The 14538-nt window shown below is 41.4% G+C and overlaps 1 protein-coding gene across 1 annotated transcript in view; it reads right to left on the bottom strand.

Moving 5' to 3' along the window:
• Positions 1-8672, bottom strand: part of LOC120540112 (D(2) dopamine receptor-like) — a 95911-nt gene extending 87239 nt beyond the window's left edge. Inside the window, exon 1 of the mRNA XM_039770605.1 lies at positions 8622-8672. The gene's annotated coding sequence lies outside the window, so the exon portion shown is untranslated. The remainder of the gene's footprint in view (positions 1-8621) is intronic.
• Positions 8673-14538: the final 5866 nt, after the last annotated feature.

Here is a 14538-nt window from a genome sequence, read left to right as displayed (position 1 = left end):
CGTCTTGAATTTCAAATATCCAGGCTGGATGTCACAATGTCAAACTTCAATGGCAAATATCCATCTGAACCTCCTGAGCGTTAGTCCCGAGTGTCACTCAGACGCGTCACGGGCTGTGAAGGTGACAAGAGCGTTAGGGCCGAGCGTCACTTGGGGAGCAGTAAAGGCGAGTCTCTGGGTGACTCTGGCGAATCCGAAAGTGACATTCGCGTCACTCACATATCTGCCGTGTGCTGGTCATATTATTATTATAATCATTATTATATTTTCTACACTTCTGACTTTGTTCTTTTAGTGTTTTGCACGTTTTACGGTAGAAAGATGAGATTTAATAAAAATGTCACTTTTCCAGCTAAAAAATGATGTGTTTTGTTGAGAAAAATGTAACACTAAGGAGGTCAAATGTCAAATTCCCAACTTAGATGTCGTATATCCGGGCCAAATGGCAAATGGCCACACTGAACTGCAAATGTCACAATTCAATGGCAGATAATATGAACTTCTTTGTTCTCTACAGAAAGGCACTATATAAAGTAAGGAGGCTTAATCCTGACCGCGGGCTCAATGAACGACCCAAAGCAACTCACATGAGCTTTCATTGCTGCAGCGCAGACAACGCCGGAAATACAGAACACAAAAGCTGAAAAGTCAGAATATGAACGTATGGCACAAGCAGACAATTAAATGACAGGAGAGCGAAGGGAAGTGTTAAACGAGCTGCACGTATTCTCAGATCTCACCATCTGAAAACGCTGCGGAAAACCAAAATAAATGAAATGAGAGACATGGGATGAGCACAGGAGGGCTGCAGGAAAACTGGGAACGTTGTTGGAGGAGCAGGAATATGGGCTGGGTGCTCAGTGGGACAGCACAGTGGGAGCTCTTGACCGCCGACAGACCGAGTGAACTTGAAGTCCTTTACCAGACTGTCTTCACCATGAAGGACTAAAATAACCGCATTGTTACTTTAAAGTACTCCAAGCAGTGTACATTCTGAAAGGCGCTATATAAAACCTTCATGTTGCCCTCCTTTATTGCTGACACACTACATGACGTTAAGTGAGGTGCCACACTGGCCTGTCTTCATCATGTACTCATCTCATAATAACTGTTTAGTAACTAGTAACTGATGATTATGAAAGGCACTATATAAAAACAATGAGGCTGAATCATTGAGACACCACAAGACCGACTGACGCAGATCACCAGTCTGTGTTCATAAAGCAGTAATATTATAATAATCGTGATGGTAACCATTATGTAAGCCTAAACATCGTAGAAGATGGTCCCTGATGAAAGGCACTATATAGAACCCTAATGTTGCTGTGTCACTAATCCACTATGTGACTCGTTAATGGAGGAGATGCTTTACCAGTCTGTCTTCATAATGTAGTAATATTACAACAGCCGGTCGATTTCTTCAAACTTCTTATGAAAGGCACTATATACTGACTGACCATAATGTTGCCAGCAAAGCCTACTCTGTGGCACTGAGCGGCTCTCCATATCTGCCAGGATTCAAAGTGAAAAAATGCAGTGCCCTGTGAGGCTTTACGCTGTTGAAAGGCGCTATATAAATGCTGTTTAACTCCCCTTAACCTGATTATACGTTCAATATGTCTGTAGAGGTAGACATTCCTATTGTCTGGCTCCACGGCTTCACGGTTTTCTAATCTGTTTGTTAAGACCCCGCAGCAAGTCAGCTCGGACTAAAGAATGTGGGATTTTCATGCCAGGTCTGAACACAAAGGCACCATCCTGCAAATCCTAATGCAGAAAATATCAAAAAATTAATCTTACAAATGAGAAAGTCTGAGTGCACTAGGAGTGTCACAGGATGGGCTCGTTTCTATAAGACCCTCCATACAGTCGAGTGCCTTTCAGTATCACCACAGGCGACTCTGCAGCAGCAATGTGGGGTCTCCTCCTCTGATCATTCAGCCAGCCTGTGCCCACATTTTATTTTCTAGGAGTATCTTCATCATACCCCTGGCAGCACAAATCATTCAGACTCAGAAATAAGACCAGCAAGTCACACTCTTCAAAAATGTCTCTTAATGGTAACCCCCGAGACCCTCAGTGGGATTAAGTGGGCTTGAGAATGTGCTGCTGTGTGGACGTTCACCTTACCGGTGCCCAAGGTCTCATGCCATAGCAGATCCACCCATCCTTATTTGTCCAGTTCAGTGTTATGGGGAGGCACAGACCCAACTCTGGGTGGGATGCCAGGAGACTGCAGGTACATTGTAAAGTCCCTAATGGGGATAAAAGTGGCTCTGAGGCTAAGGACCTGCGCTGGTATCCAGAAGGTTGCTGGTTCGAATCCCTGTCACTGCTAAAACAGATCCTTCTCTACTGGGACCTTGAGCAAGACCCTTAACCTGCAATTGGTCCTGGGGCACCACACAATGGCTGACCCTGCACTCTGACCCCAAGGGGTATGCGAAAACTAACAAATTCCTAATACAAGAAATGGTATAAGGTGAAATAAAGAACAAAAAAAAAATGGCACAAACGCCACATGGAGGGCACCTGAGCTGGGGTCCATGCCACCTGCTGAGAACAACTGTGATGAGATTCAGCCCGATAGATAGATAGATAGATAGATAGATAGATAGATAGATAGATAGATAGATAGATGTGAAAGGCACTATAAAATAGATAGATAGATAGATAGATAGATAGATAGATAGATAGATAGATAGATGTGAAAGGCACTATATGATAGATAGATAGATAGATAGATAGATAGATAGATAGATAGATAGATAGATAGATAGATAGATAGATAGATATGAAAGGCACTATATGATAGATAGATAGATGAAAGGCACTATATGATAGATAGATAGATAGATAGATAGATAGATAGACAGATAGATAGATAGGTAGATAGATATGAAAGGCACTATTAGATAGATAGATAGATAGATAGATAGATATGAAAGGCACTATATAATAGATAGATAGATAGATATAGATAGATAGATATGAAAGGCACTATATAATAGATAGATAGATAGATATGAAAGGCACTATAAAATAGATAGATAGATATGAAAGGCACTATATAATAGAGTGAAAGGCACTATATAATAGATAGATAGATATGAAAGGCACTATATAATAGAGTGAAAGGCACTATATAATAGATAGATAGATGAAAGGCACTATATGATAGATAGATAGATACTTTATTAATCCCCAAGTGGAAATTCCCATACTCCAGCAGCAGCATACTGATAAAAAACAATATTAAATTAAAGAGTGATAACAATGCAGGTAACATATATCTTGTTCATCCTGTTCAATGAGCTTCTCCAAATTAACATCAAGTCACGATCTAAAGGTCCGTAAAGCTTTCCTATCCATCGCGCTAGCTGCTAATTTAACCACACGTCTGGGGTTCTTTTGATGAAGAACTTTCTAGAATGTGTGCACACTCTGCCCTTAACAAGTCTTCAACCGTGCCCCCATGTTCTTGATGAAGAATTTATTTTAAAGTGACAGTTGGGATCCACCATACAATTTCCAGCTCCTGGGTCTTGTCACCTCTTAATACGCTTTGCCTGACCTAATGAGGTTCCGCTCCGTCCGTCTCTTCTCCGTGGTCGCTCTCCATGGTCCTGAATCAGCCCAGTCTCGCTCTCCCTCTGTCCGTCTCTACCTAAACTGAGCCGAGTCCGCTCCTCCAGCACGTCCTCCTCGGCGGCTCTCCGGTGGTCCTGAATCAGCAGGGCCGCTCTGTTTGTTTTCACTCAGACTTCGTCCTGGGGGGCTCACTGTGGCTGCAGGTTTTTGTTCCAACCAGATGCCCAATCAGTGATAATAATCGATAACAACTCATGTCATTGAATTAGCTTGGTTTCTTTACTCTTCTCTTATTCTTCATTCAGAACAACACCACAGTATGGTTTTAACATTTATAAGACATTTAGAAATAGTTCTATATATTTTTTTCTAAAGCTATAAATGCTTAACTGCCTTTTCTTGTTTTCCTATTACTTTCCACTTTTCCTGCGTAGTTTGTTGATCCCTAATAGTGACAAATAACAAATGGCAGGGCAGACACCCGGGATGATGAAAACAGCAATGACTTCAGTGTCAGACCCGCTAATTAGTAAAATAATCAATGAAATAACCAGAACACCTGCAAAAGCAAAATGAAAATTAGGTTGAAAAACGACATATTCTCCATATAACTGCTTATTACATTTTAATAAAAATCTTCCAAACTTAATTTCTCATTTGTACATTGACTACAAAACACAGAAACTGAGAAATAATTACAACTCACTTAATTAGGCGAAGAGTCTAAGAAGTTGGTTGGAACAAAAACCTGCAGCCACAGTGGGACCCCATGACTGAGTTTGGGGACCCCTGGCTTTAAATGAGCCGAGTCCGCTCTTTGAGCCTTTCCTTCTTGCTCGCTCTCCGTGGTCCTGAAGAGCCCAGTCTCGCTCTCCCACTCTACGTCTCTACCTAAACTGAGCCGAGTCCGCTCCTCCAGCGAGTCCTCATCGGCGGCTCTCCGGTGGTCCAGAATCAGCACAGCCGCTCTGTTAGCTTTAGCCTTCAACTGAGCCGAGTCCGCTCTTTGAGCCTTTCCTTCTTGCTCGCTCTCCGTGGTCCTGAATGAGCCTAATCACTTTGAAGTGCATTTTTCCCCAAAATGATCGATCTTATTGAATAATTAACAAGACAGTGATTGACCTCAGTAAAGAACGAGTGAGTTTTGCAAGTGTTTCATCCGTTATCTGACATTTAATGAAAAAGTTTAAAGTGCTTCTTTGTTAGCTTGTCTCCAGTGTCCAACTCAGATGAGCACAGAATATTGATAACAGGAAAGCTCATCTTATATATTTCAGTGGTCAAATATGTTATACTGTCACACCAGACATGTGCAAATATAGAAAAAGTATTAACAAATGTTAAAGCACATTAAATAAAGACCAAATTATTACGACTAGGAGTCCCAAAGCACCTAAGTCCCAAAAGCATTTCCCAAAAATGCCCACTAGAGGGGGAAATCCCATCAAAAACCCTGGCTACACACAAAAGAATCTTTCTAAAATAAAAGCTTTACTCTTCACAAAAATTGCTCTGTAATACTGTGAATCTCCAAAGAGCACAAAGGCACACAAAGGCAATTCCAACAGCAAACAAAGTCGCAATCCAGAATCCAAGAAAGGTCAAAGGAGCAGGCTGCCCTGTTTGCTTAAACTAACACGTCTCAGGTCATTCAACGTTTTGTCCATGGCTGCTCTCCGTGGCTCTGAAGCGGCATAGCAGCTCTCTTTATGGGATGCTCTCCTTGGTCCTGAATCATCCTATTTGCTCTCAACTGGACTTTCTCTAGCACTGCTATGTCGCTTTTATTGTAAAACGCCAGCCTTCATCTGAATTATTTTTTCACTAGAAAGTGTACACCCTGCTGCTGAATTCACTGACCTCCACATGTACGTCCTTCAACAGGTTTGGTGCCAGTTTACCAATGGAATGGCAAACTGGTAAACTCACTTTGGATTATGTAGTGAGCACATCATTCCTTAGGCCCTGGAATGCCACCTTTAAATGTACGGGGGTCCCATCTCCGGTGCCTGCTGCTGCTTGATAGGCTCAGGGTTTAGGTGGTATCAGTGCCAGAAAAGCCTTCAGGATTTTGATTATGGATGGCGAGTATCAGTAACAATGCAGATGTGCAGCGTTCTGTTGTGTAGTTAAGAAGATTAAGGATGTTGCAGATCTCTTGTTTGGCTGGTATAAGAAATGCTAAGCTTAAAGCCATTTTAGGTTTAGAATAGTGAGCGTTCATACAGGCGGCGAGCTCCTCACCCCTTTGTAGATATATATTTTTTTTTTTCATTAAAGCCTTAGTTAAATCCCATCAGTTAGCCTCATCTGCCCTTTCATGTTTTACAGCATTTATTTTCTTATTATGGCAGAAATGACAAAAGCAATGCATATGTCTGTCATTTGCCATTTGGTATGAGATTTTGTAAATATCAACACTGCTTTAAAAAAAGTCCATGCCAAATAGCAAACAAGACACGTGTGCATTGCATTTGTCAATCCAACAGATGGTGCATCACAAACATTTGCAATAATGAATACAACGAGGACTGATTGAGGTCATTTATGTTGGGTAGAATGCCTAGAGGGAGCTGGGTGGTCTCGTGGCCTCAGACACCCTGAAGATTTTTTTTTCTTCTCCAGCCGTCTGGAGTTTTTGTTTTTTCTGTCCTCCCTGGCCATCTGACCTAACTTTTATTCTATGTTAATTATTGTTCCCTAATTCTATTTTCTAATTTATTTTGTCTTTTAATTCTCTTTTCTTCGTCTTGTAAAGCACTTTGAGCTACATTGTTTGTATAAAAATGTGCTTTATAAATAAATATTGTTGTTGATGCACCATTTGTTGGAATGACAAATGTAATGCATTGTATTACTGCAGGTGTTCATGATGCACCGTTTGTTGGAATGACAAATGTAATGCATTGTATTACTATATGCATTACAAAATACTTTCCAATACATGGTGCACTGTAAACATTAACACTGAGGTCTATCCTGGTTACTTCGATTTCAATCTGTCTTCGATTGGTAACACAGCTAGTTAAAGGATACATGACACTTTGGCTCTGTATCTGCATGTCTCTCTGGTTGCTATGTCTCTGTCATTCCAAACGATGACACATTACAAACATCTGTAATAATACAATACAATGCATTGCATTTGCCATTTCAACAGGTGGGACACTGCCATTACAAATTCCATAGCAAATGGCGAATAAGAGGCATATGCAATGCTTTTGGCAATCCAACAAATGGTGCACCACAAACATGTGCAGTAATGCAATTTCTTACTACAAATGTGATGTGCCACCTGTTGGAATGGAAAATGCAGTTTATTTTATTACTATACGCATTACAAAATGTTTTTCAACAGATGGTGCACTGGAGACGTTAATGCTGAGGTCTACAGTAACAACCGGTCTTTGATGGGTAGCACAACCAGCAAAAAGGATACATGTCTGTGTGGCTGTGTATCTGAGTGTCTATCTGGTTATTATGTCTCAGTCATTCCAAAAAATGGTGAATTGCAAGTATGTTAGTAATTAAATGCATCGCAATTGTCATTCCAACAGAGGGCACATCATAAACATTAACAGTACTTTTTACAAATCCCATACCAAAAGGCAAATAAGAGACATTTGTATTTGAAATGTCAACAGATGGTGCATCATAAACATTTGTACTAAATCCATTTTATTACTACAAATATTTGTGATGTGCCATCTGTTTTTTTTTTTTTTGATTGACTATATTAACCCCAGAGATATTATAACATGCATTACAAAACACATTCCAATAGATGGCGCACTGCCAGAGTGACTGCTTTATATACTGAGGTGCAAGTTGATTACTTTCATTCCAAGCCTTCTTAGACGGGTGGCGCAGCTAAAACACCGAGAAACTGATCAGCGCAGGAAAAGAGGGACAATGGCGAGCAGGAAATACAATTGTGCAACAGAAGGAGGTGATACCAATGAGGAGAATTTGTCAAAAATGTACAGGCAAGGCAAAATAATTTGTGATCTGAAAGAAGAAAGAAAAGGAAGAGGCTCAAAAATGAAGAATGTGACAATTCGTTGAATGGAAAAAGATCAGGCTGATATCATTGATATGTAAAATTAAAGTTTGGAACTACTTGATTTATATGTGGAAAAGAAAGAAAAGGCAGTGAAGGTAAAAACAAATATTAAAGTATTTGTTGTGGTGAATATAATAACAGTGGAAAAAAAATATATGTAAGAAAAAATGAAATGCACGCGGGAGTGTGATGGGTGCTTTAAAGTGGACGGAGGTGATGGACAACTCCGTTATCAGTCTGGTGGCTGAGAAGAGCAAAATAAATAAATAAATTGCAATATCAGGTCTTAGACCAAAAGCATCCATGCAGGTATCTGCTCCAGGGGGCTAGAACCCCCAAAATATCATTTTAACGCCCCACTCCCCCCACCATGCTGTCAGGTATTCTGTTAGAGTTTATCATGCCAAGTATTTCAGAGATGTGCCCCCCATGCCCGGCGCTGCACCACACACGACGTCTCTCTAAGTCAGAATGGCGTGAAATGAAATTCAGAGATTTAAGAGCCGCGAGTCCCGATGAGCTGCCTGCCTAAGTTCTCCTCAAGTTGCGGTGTAGTAAACTTGTCATTCGTTCCGTTTATTTTATTTACTTACTTGTTTGTTTGTTTGTGTTTTTTTTTTTTATCGTGTCGCATCACACCTTGACAAACATCTCCAATATCGTCCTGCTCAATACGCTAAAGCAAACTTTCTGCTAAAAGAAGAAGACGAAGAAGAGCAGACTTACAGCGATAACGGACCTCCAAAATGATCCGCACACTCGCTTCCCTAAGTGACACAACACCTCTACCCGCCGGCGTACATTTGGGGTCCAAAGCTGACTTGGGGACACCCGAATGGGCCATCCAACAAAACTCCAAGGCGAGACCCTTTATCGCTCTCCTAAGTTGTCACCGCAGTCTCACGCATTCCAAACATCTTCGTTCAAAGTCCGATTAACGAGACAGGAAGGAATGAAGCGCACCGACCTCACTTGTTCTGCGCCGAAGCCGCCGACGAGCGCATCTCCGGGAACTTTCTTTCCAGCACTCGCCCCCCTCCTCCTCCTCCTCCTCCTCCTCTTCTTCCTCGTCCTACGCCAGGTGTGCAGGTCGGCTAAAGTCCGAGATCCGCTATCGCCAAGCTCGTCTGACAGAACCCCCCTTATCCGATGTATCTGTTTATCCCGTGTAGACTGAGTACTTGCGTTGGTGGGCGTCGAGCTGAGGGGGTTGGGGATCCTATTAGAAAACTCCTCTCGGTGTTTGATTGATCGATCCAACAGCCAATGGACGTGAGCGGGGAGCTCAACTCGCAGCCCCGCCCCTGCGCTGTGACTGCCGTGCGCGCAAGGACGGCGGGGTCTTTTCACGCGGCGACAGGGGCTTCTTTTCTCGTGATCGTCGCTCAGCGTGTCCTTGAGGCTCAGTTCAACTTTCTGGCTTGCGCCAAAACTGTCCTCAAAGCCTACTTTTGTGTTTAGCTGTCCTGACTTGAGAAGGCATCCTGGTCTCCGCAGCGCTCAGTAAAGCGGGGATTCTTAAACTTTACTTTCGCGAAACGACCCGTCCTCCCTTTTTTGTGTCTTTGAGACCCCTTCCTAGTTGGATCGTCAGTGTCCGAGGGTTCCAATGGAATCCCCCTTGGAGTATTGAGGACGATCGCGACAGAAATGTCGATTGCTTAATCAACCTGCGGCGACCTGCTTAGCAAACCATCCACGACCACCTACCGTTAAACACAACTGCAGCTCTTAAAGACCGATTTGCGACCTGATTTATAGAAAATCCGTACATCTGCTTTGAATGGTCTTCGTAATGCTCTTAAGAGTTCGTACATTTTTAGGTGACGCTTTTATCCAAGGCAACGTACTCTACTTACGATACAACGACTTACCAATCACCCCAAATAACATCCATCCATCCATCCATCCATTATCCAACCCGCTCTATCCTAACTACAATGTCACAGGGGTCTGCTGGAGCCAATCCCAGCCAACACAGGGCGCAAGGCAGGAAGCAAACCTCAGCTGAAATAACATTAAATAGATAAAAACTTTATTAGCTTGAATTTACGTATTTGAAGCAGAATCCCTGAGAAGCTTTATTGAGGATCTGGGTGGGATATTGGGGACAGCAAACCAATTCGCTAAACAAACGAGTGACAAATGGACTCGATGGTCTCCTCTTACTTGTCACATTTCTTATGTTCTTGGCGACTGACAATATTTGAGTTACGTTTGGTTTCGTTTCTTTTGCTTTTCCATTCGGAACGCAGGCGGGTGGTCACGCAATGGTGTCAGCAGTGGGATTTAAATCCACAATGTCTGGGTTTGCAGCTTAAAATCCTTAACAAAATACACCACACTGTAACTGAGAATTTATAATACTAGGGAACTTTATGTAGTGAGAAGTCGGTAAGCAAAATGATTATAACATTCGAGGCAACTCAGGCCCCATCTTCAGGCAAATTGGGATCAGTTATGGAACTTTACGAAACTCGAGTGACACTTTTTACTATAAAATGTGTTGCAATTTAAATGACATTTTAAGTTGGACAAAATTTAAATGTAAAAAAAAAGTTTTGATGTTCTTGTAACAACTTCTTGGTTTAGTGGTTGGGTCTTTGAGCCTCAAACCCTTTGGCTCCTGTTTAAGATCCCACTGCTTACACCACTGTGTGACCTTGAGCAAGTTCACCTGCCTGGGCTCTGATTTGGAAAAAACTAGAAAACTGGAACCAGTTGTACCTGAGATGTTGTAAGGTGCCTTGAATAAAGACCAGATCAGCCAAATAAGTAATCTAAATCTTAGATGATTTCAAATGATTGCTCCATTTTATCTCGACCAGTCTGCGGGGACCCCCAAACTGTCCAGGTGTCTGTTCGCTCCCAGCACACCTGAACCAATCGGTAACACTGCCAACCCATATGGGCCCCATAGGATCCTCGGGCCACTGACATGTTACTCATATAGGTGATAATTGATGCCAATGAAGTGGGAGATAAATGTGTAGTATTGGAGACAAGGCAGGAAGCAGCCATGTGACAGGGTGGCAGTGCCACTCACACACATAACCGCACATTGACACTCACGCTCGGACAGTTTGGGATTGCTGACTTACCAGACCTGCTTGTCCTTGGAAGAAAAATGAAGTACCTGGATGACAATTCACGCAGACACGAAGAGAACGTGCAGAGTTCATACGGACAAGGCCTGGGAGTAGCGGCGAGAATCAGTGCGTTAGCCTTGACAGCACAACTTGACGAAGATGAAGATTAGTAGACGTGATGATATATCAGCACACCTCACTCCATCCTAACGCCAATCTTTCCGTTGTTATGCAGGATTGCTGTCTGTGCTGTGACTGCGCGCGCCCCCCCCCCACCAAACAAACAAAGTAGAGAAATGAACAAAGGCAGAAGTTCAAAGAATGGGTGGCATGCACAAGGAATCCACAGGAAAGCTCCTGCCGGGAAAGTCAAGTGGGATTGCAGCTTTGTGAGCGCGAGAAAGAGTCCGATGATTAATTATTGATTACCCTCAGGTAGGCACGTTAGACCAGCCGGGGTCCCGCGAAAAGAAAGAATTTCAGTAACAGCAATAATAATAATAATAATAATAATAATAATAATAATAATAATAATAATAATAATAATAAAGAAAAAAACATCAGACACTCCGCTGGGCTCGGAGACACAAGCAATGGCAGCGGCGACAAGTCCTCAAGTGGGCTGAAAATCAGGAGAAATCACGCAATGGAGCGACGTCTTCCGTGCCGTTCATTTCAGGACACTTTCCGAAATGTAAAGTATTTCCTTCTTTTTGCATGTTGTGCCTGCACCCTCATTTAATGAAGACGCGTTTAACTTTAAGAAGAAGCCGTCCGGGTGCCTTCAATCCGCAGGGCAGACTCGGAAAAAATTCGTCACGGTCTAAAAAAACTCGCGGACAATCCTCCATGCTGTAGATGAATGACCACGGGTTGGAGTGCTCTGTCACCTTTGATTTATATGGAAAGCGCAAATAAACTAATAAAACAAACAAACAAACAAACAAACAAACAAATAAATAAATAAATAGTGAAGGTCAGTAAAAAGGAAGTCTGGACGCGAGTACAAAGCAAGCAGATGCGTAGCGCGGCGAGGCGCCGTTCTTCAGCGCTCAGATGTTCTGTTGATTTATTTAAAAGGACTCCTAGACAGGAGATTGAATGCTTTGGTTAAATAAATGAATGGATAAAAAAATAAATAAATGCATAATACTAATATAAAAGACCTTGAGGTGAATTAAGCACTGAATAGGGAAAATAACGTAGATAAAGATAAATAGATGAACGTGAAAGGCACTGTATAATAAACAGACAGAAAAAAAGAAAAATAGCCCGGAAGCCAGTTTTTAATAAATATGAAAGACAGTGTCTACTAGATAGATAGATAAGAAAGACACTGTATAAAAAGATAGATAGATGTGAAAGGCACTATATTATACAAAATTGATATAAACTGCACTGTAGAATAGTCAGACAGGCATACAGTCAGATAGCTAATAAGGCACTATATAAGGGTTAGATAAAAATGACAACGTGAGATAGATAGATAAATGTGAAAAGCACTATATAATAGATAGATAGATAGAAAATAGATAGATAGATAGATAGATATGAAAGGCACTATATAATAGATAGATAGATAGATATGAAAGGCACTATATAATAGATAGATAGATAGATAGATAGATAGATAGATAGATAGATAGATAGATAGATAGATAGATATGAAAGGCACTATATAATAGATAGATAGATAGATAGATAGATAGATAGATAGATAGATAGATATGAAAGGCACTATATAATAGATAGATAGATAGATAGATAGATAGATAGATAGATAGATAGATAGATAGATATGAAAGGCACTATATAATAGATAGATAGATAGATAGATAGATAGATAGATAGATAGATAGATAGATAGATAGATAGATAGATAGATAGATAGATAGATAGATAGATAGATAGATAGAGGTCACCGTTTTTAAACCTGAATGTGAATTTTGTTTTCTTGGCCCAGCACACTCATTTTATGTCATTTAATTCAGTTCAAGCTCATTAGGTGCTGAAGCACATCTACTCAGTGCCAAGTTGAAGACGGCCATTAACTTTGGTCAGGGTGCTGTTCCATCAGATTGCCTTTTTAAGCTAAAACACTAGAAAAAAAGAAAAGAAAAAGAAAGAGTCGAATGATGATCAATAAACCAGAACATCAACTGAACCTGATGAGGCATTGGGGTCACCAGGGAGGCACAAACTCCCCGTCCGTCAAATTCAAATTCAACTTCATCAGCACTTTCTGTGCCGGTACTGGGGGTTTGTGCTGTCAAAGCACACACGCATTAAACAATAATGAAGATAAATAATAAATTCATGCATACATACATACACATACATAGATACATACAGCATGACATGGCCTCGCTTTCTCTTGAAGGTCTGAGGATGTTGTTTTTCTTCTTGAAACTCCGGGGCTTTTCTTCAGTGCTGCTCAGTCTGGGACAGAATCACACACACCAGCTGGCCACCCTGGTCCCCCCGTCAGCGCCCCTCATTTTATTTTCTGTTGCTTTGTGTTGTTTTAGTCTTTAGAAGCCATTGTGGGGGTGGTTGCTGTGGGTTGCTTGTCAGACAGGAGGATCTGAGAACCTCTGCCACCCTCTTGGTCCACCATCAGCACACAGCCAACTGCCCGGGGGGCAGCAGATCTTCTGTGCCCAGCGTATGACCCTCAATCAGAGTATTCAGGCTTTAATAAGTGACCTCGAGCTCAAGGCGTCCCATAACTTTCTGATCACTTTTGTAAGTTATTAGTTTAGCTTTAGCTTTTAAGTTAACTTTCTTTTTTTTTCTTTCTTTCTCTTTCTTTCTTTCTTTCTTTCTCTTTCTTTCTTTGTGATTTTAATGTTTTATGATAAAATCGTTATTGCAAAGATGAAAATTAGAACATTTAACAAAAATACAAGAAGAGCTACAGGGGTTTGAGACCCCCAATCTACACACAACAATCCATAATAAGAAACTGAAAACATGTGATCAGAAAGATTTCAAAGTTACACAAATGTAACACTGAAATCTCTCCTTCCTAAAGTATTCAGGCCTTTTGGCTCCCCACATTGTGCTCAGCTCTGTCCTACTTGTCCTGATTCTACTTGTGATGTTTCTAGAACTTCATTGGAGTCCACCTGTGGCACATCGAATTAATTGGACATCATTTAGAAAGGCACATGTAGACCTGTGGATAGAAGATCCAACAATTCACACTGCATGCCAGGACAAAAACCAAGACATGAAGTCCAAGGAACTCTCTGTAGACCATCATGATCGAGATGTGGTGAGGCAAAGATCAGGGCAAAGGAGATACAAGCAGTGTCAAAGCTCTGAATGTTTCAAAAATTGTAAACAAAAGATGAATGGAAGCAAAAGAACTCACCCAAGAATGGGTCATCCAGCCAAACCAAGTAACCAGGGAAGGAGGGTCCATTCCAGGGAGTTAGCTAAGAAGTTAGGGGTCACTCTGAGAGAGCATCAGAGGTCCTGTGCTGAGATAGGAGACCCTGTCAGAAGGACGAGCATTACAGCAGCACTTTGTCAGTCAGTCAGTCATTTACAGTAGATAGATAGATAGATAGATAGATAGATAGATAGATAGATAGATAGATAGATAGATAGATAGATAGATAGATAGATAGATAGATAGATAGATAGATGTGGAAGGCACTATATAATAGATAGATAGATGTGACTATGTAACTCAAGAAATGCACGCTCCAGATTCCCCACATTATGGACATCAAGGGTCACGCCCTTTCGGCACCAATGTGACCTTAGGAATCCCAACATAAGGCTCCA

The sequence above is a fragment of the Polypterus senegalus genome, chromosome 12, assembly GCF_016835505.1.
Source record: "Polypterus senegalus isolate Bchr_013 chromosome 12, ASM1683550v1, whole genome shotgun sequence".
NCBI lineage: Eukaryota > Metazoa > Chordata > Cladistia > Polypteriformes > Polypteridae > Polypterus > Polypterus senegalus.
The sequence above is the reverse complement of the archived record's forward strand: the minus strand, read 5'-3'. Positions and strand labels throughout refer to the sequence as shown.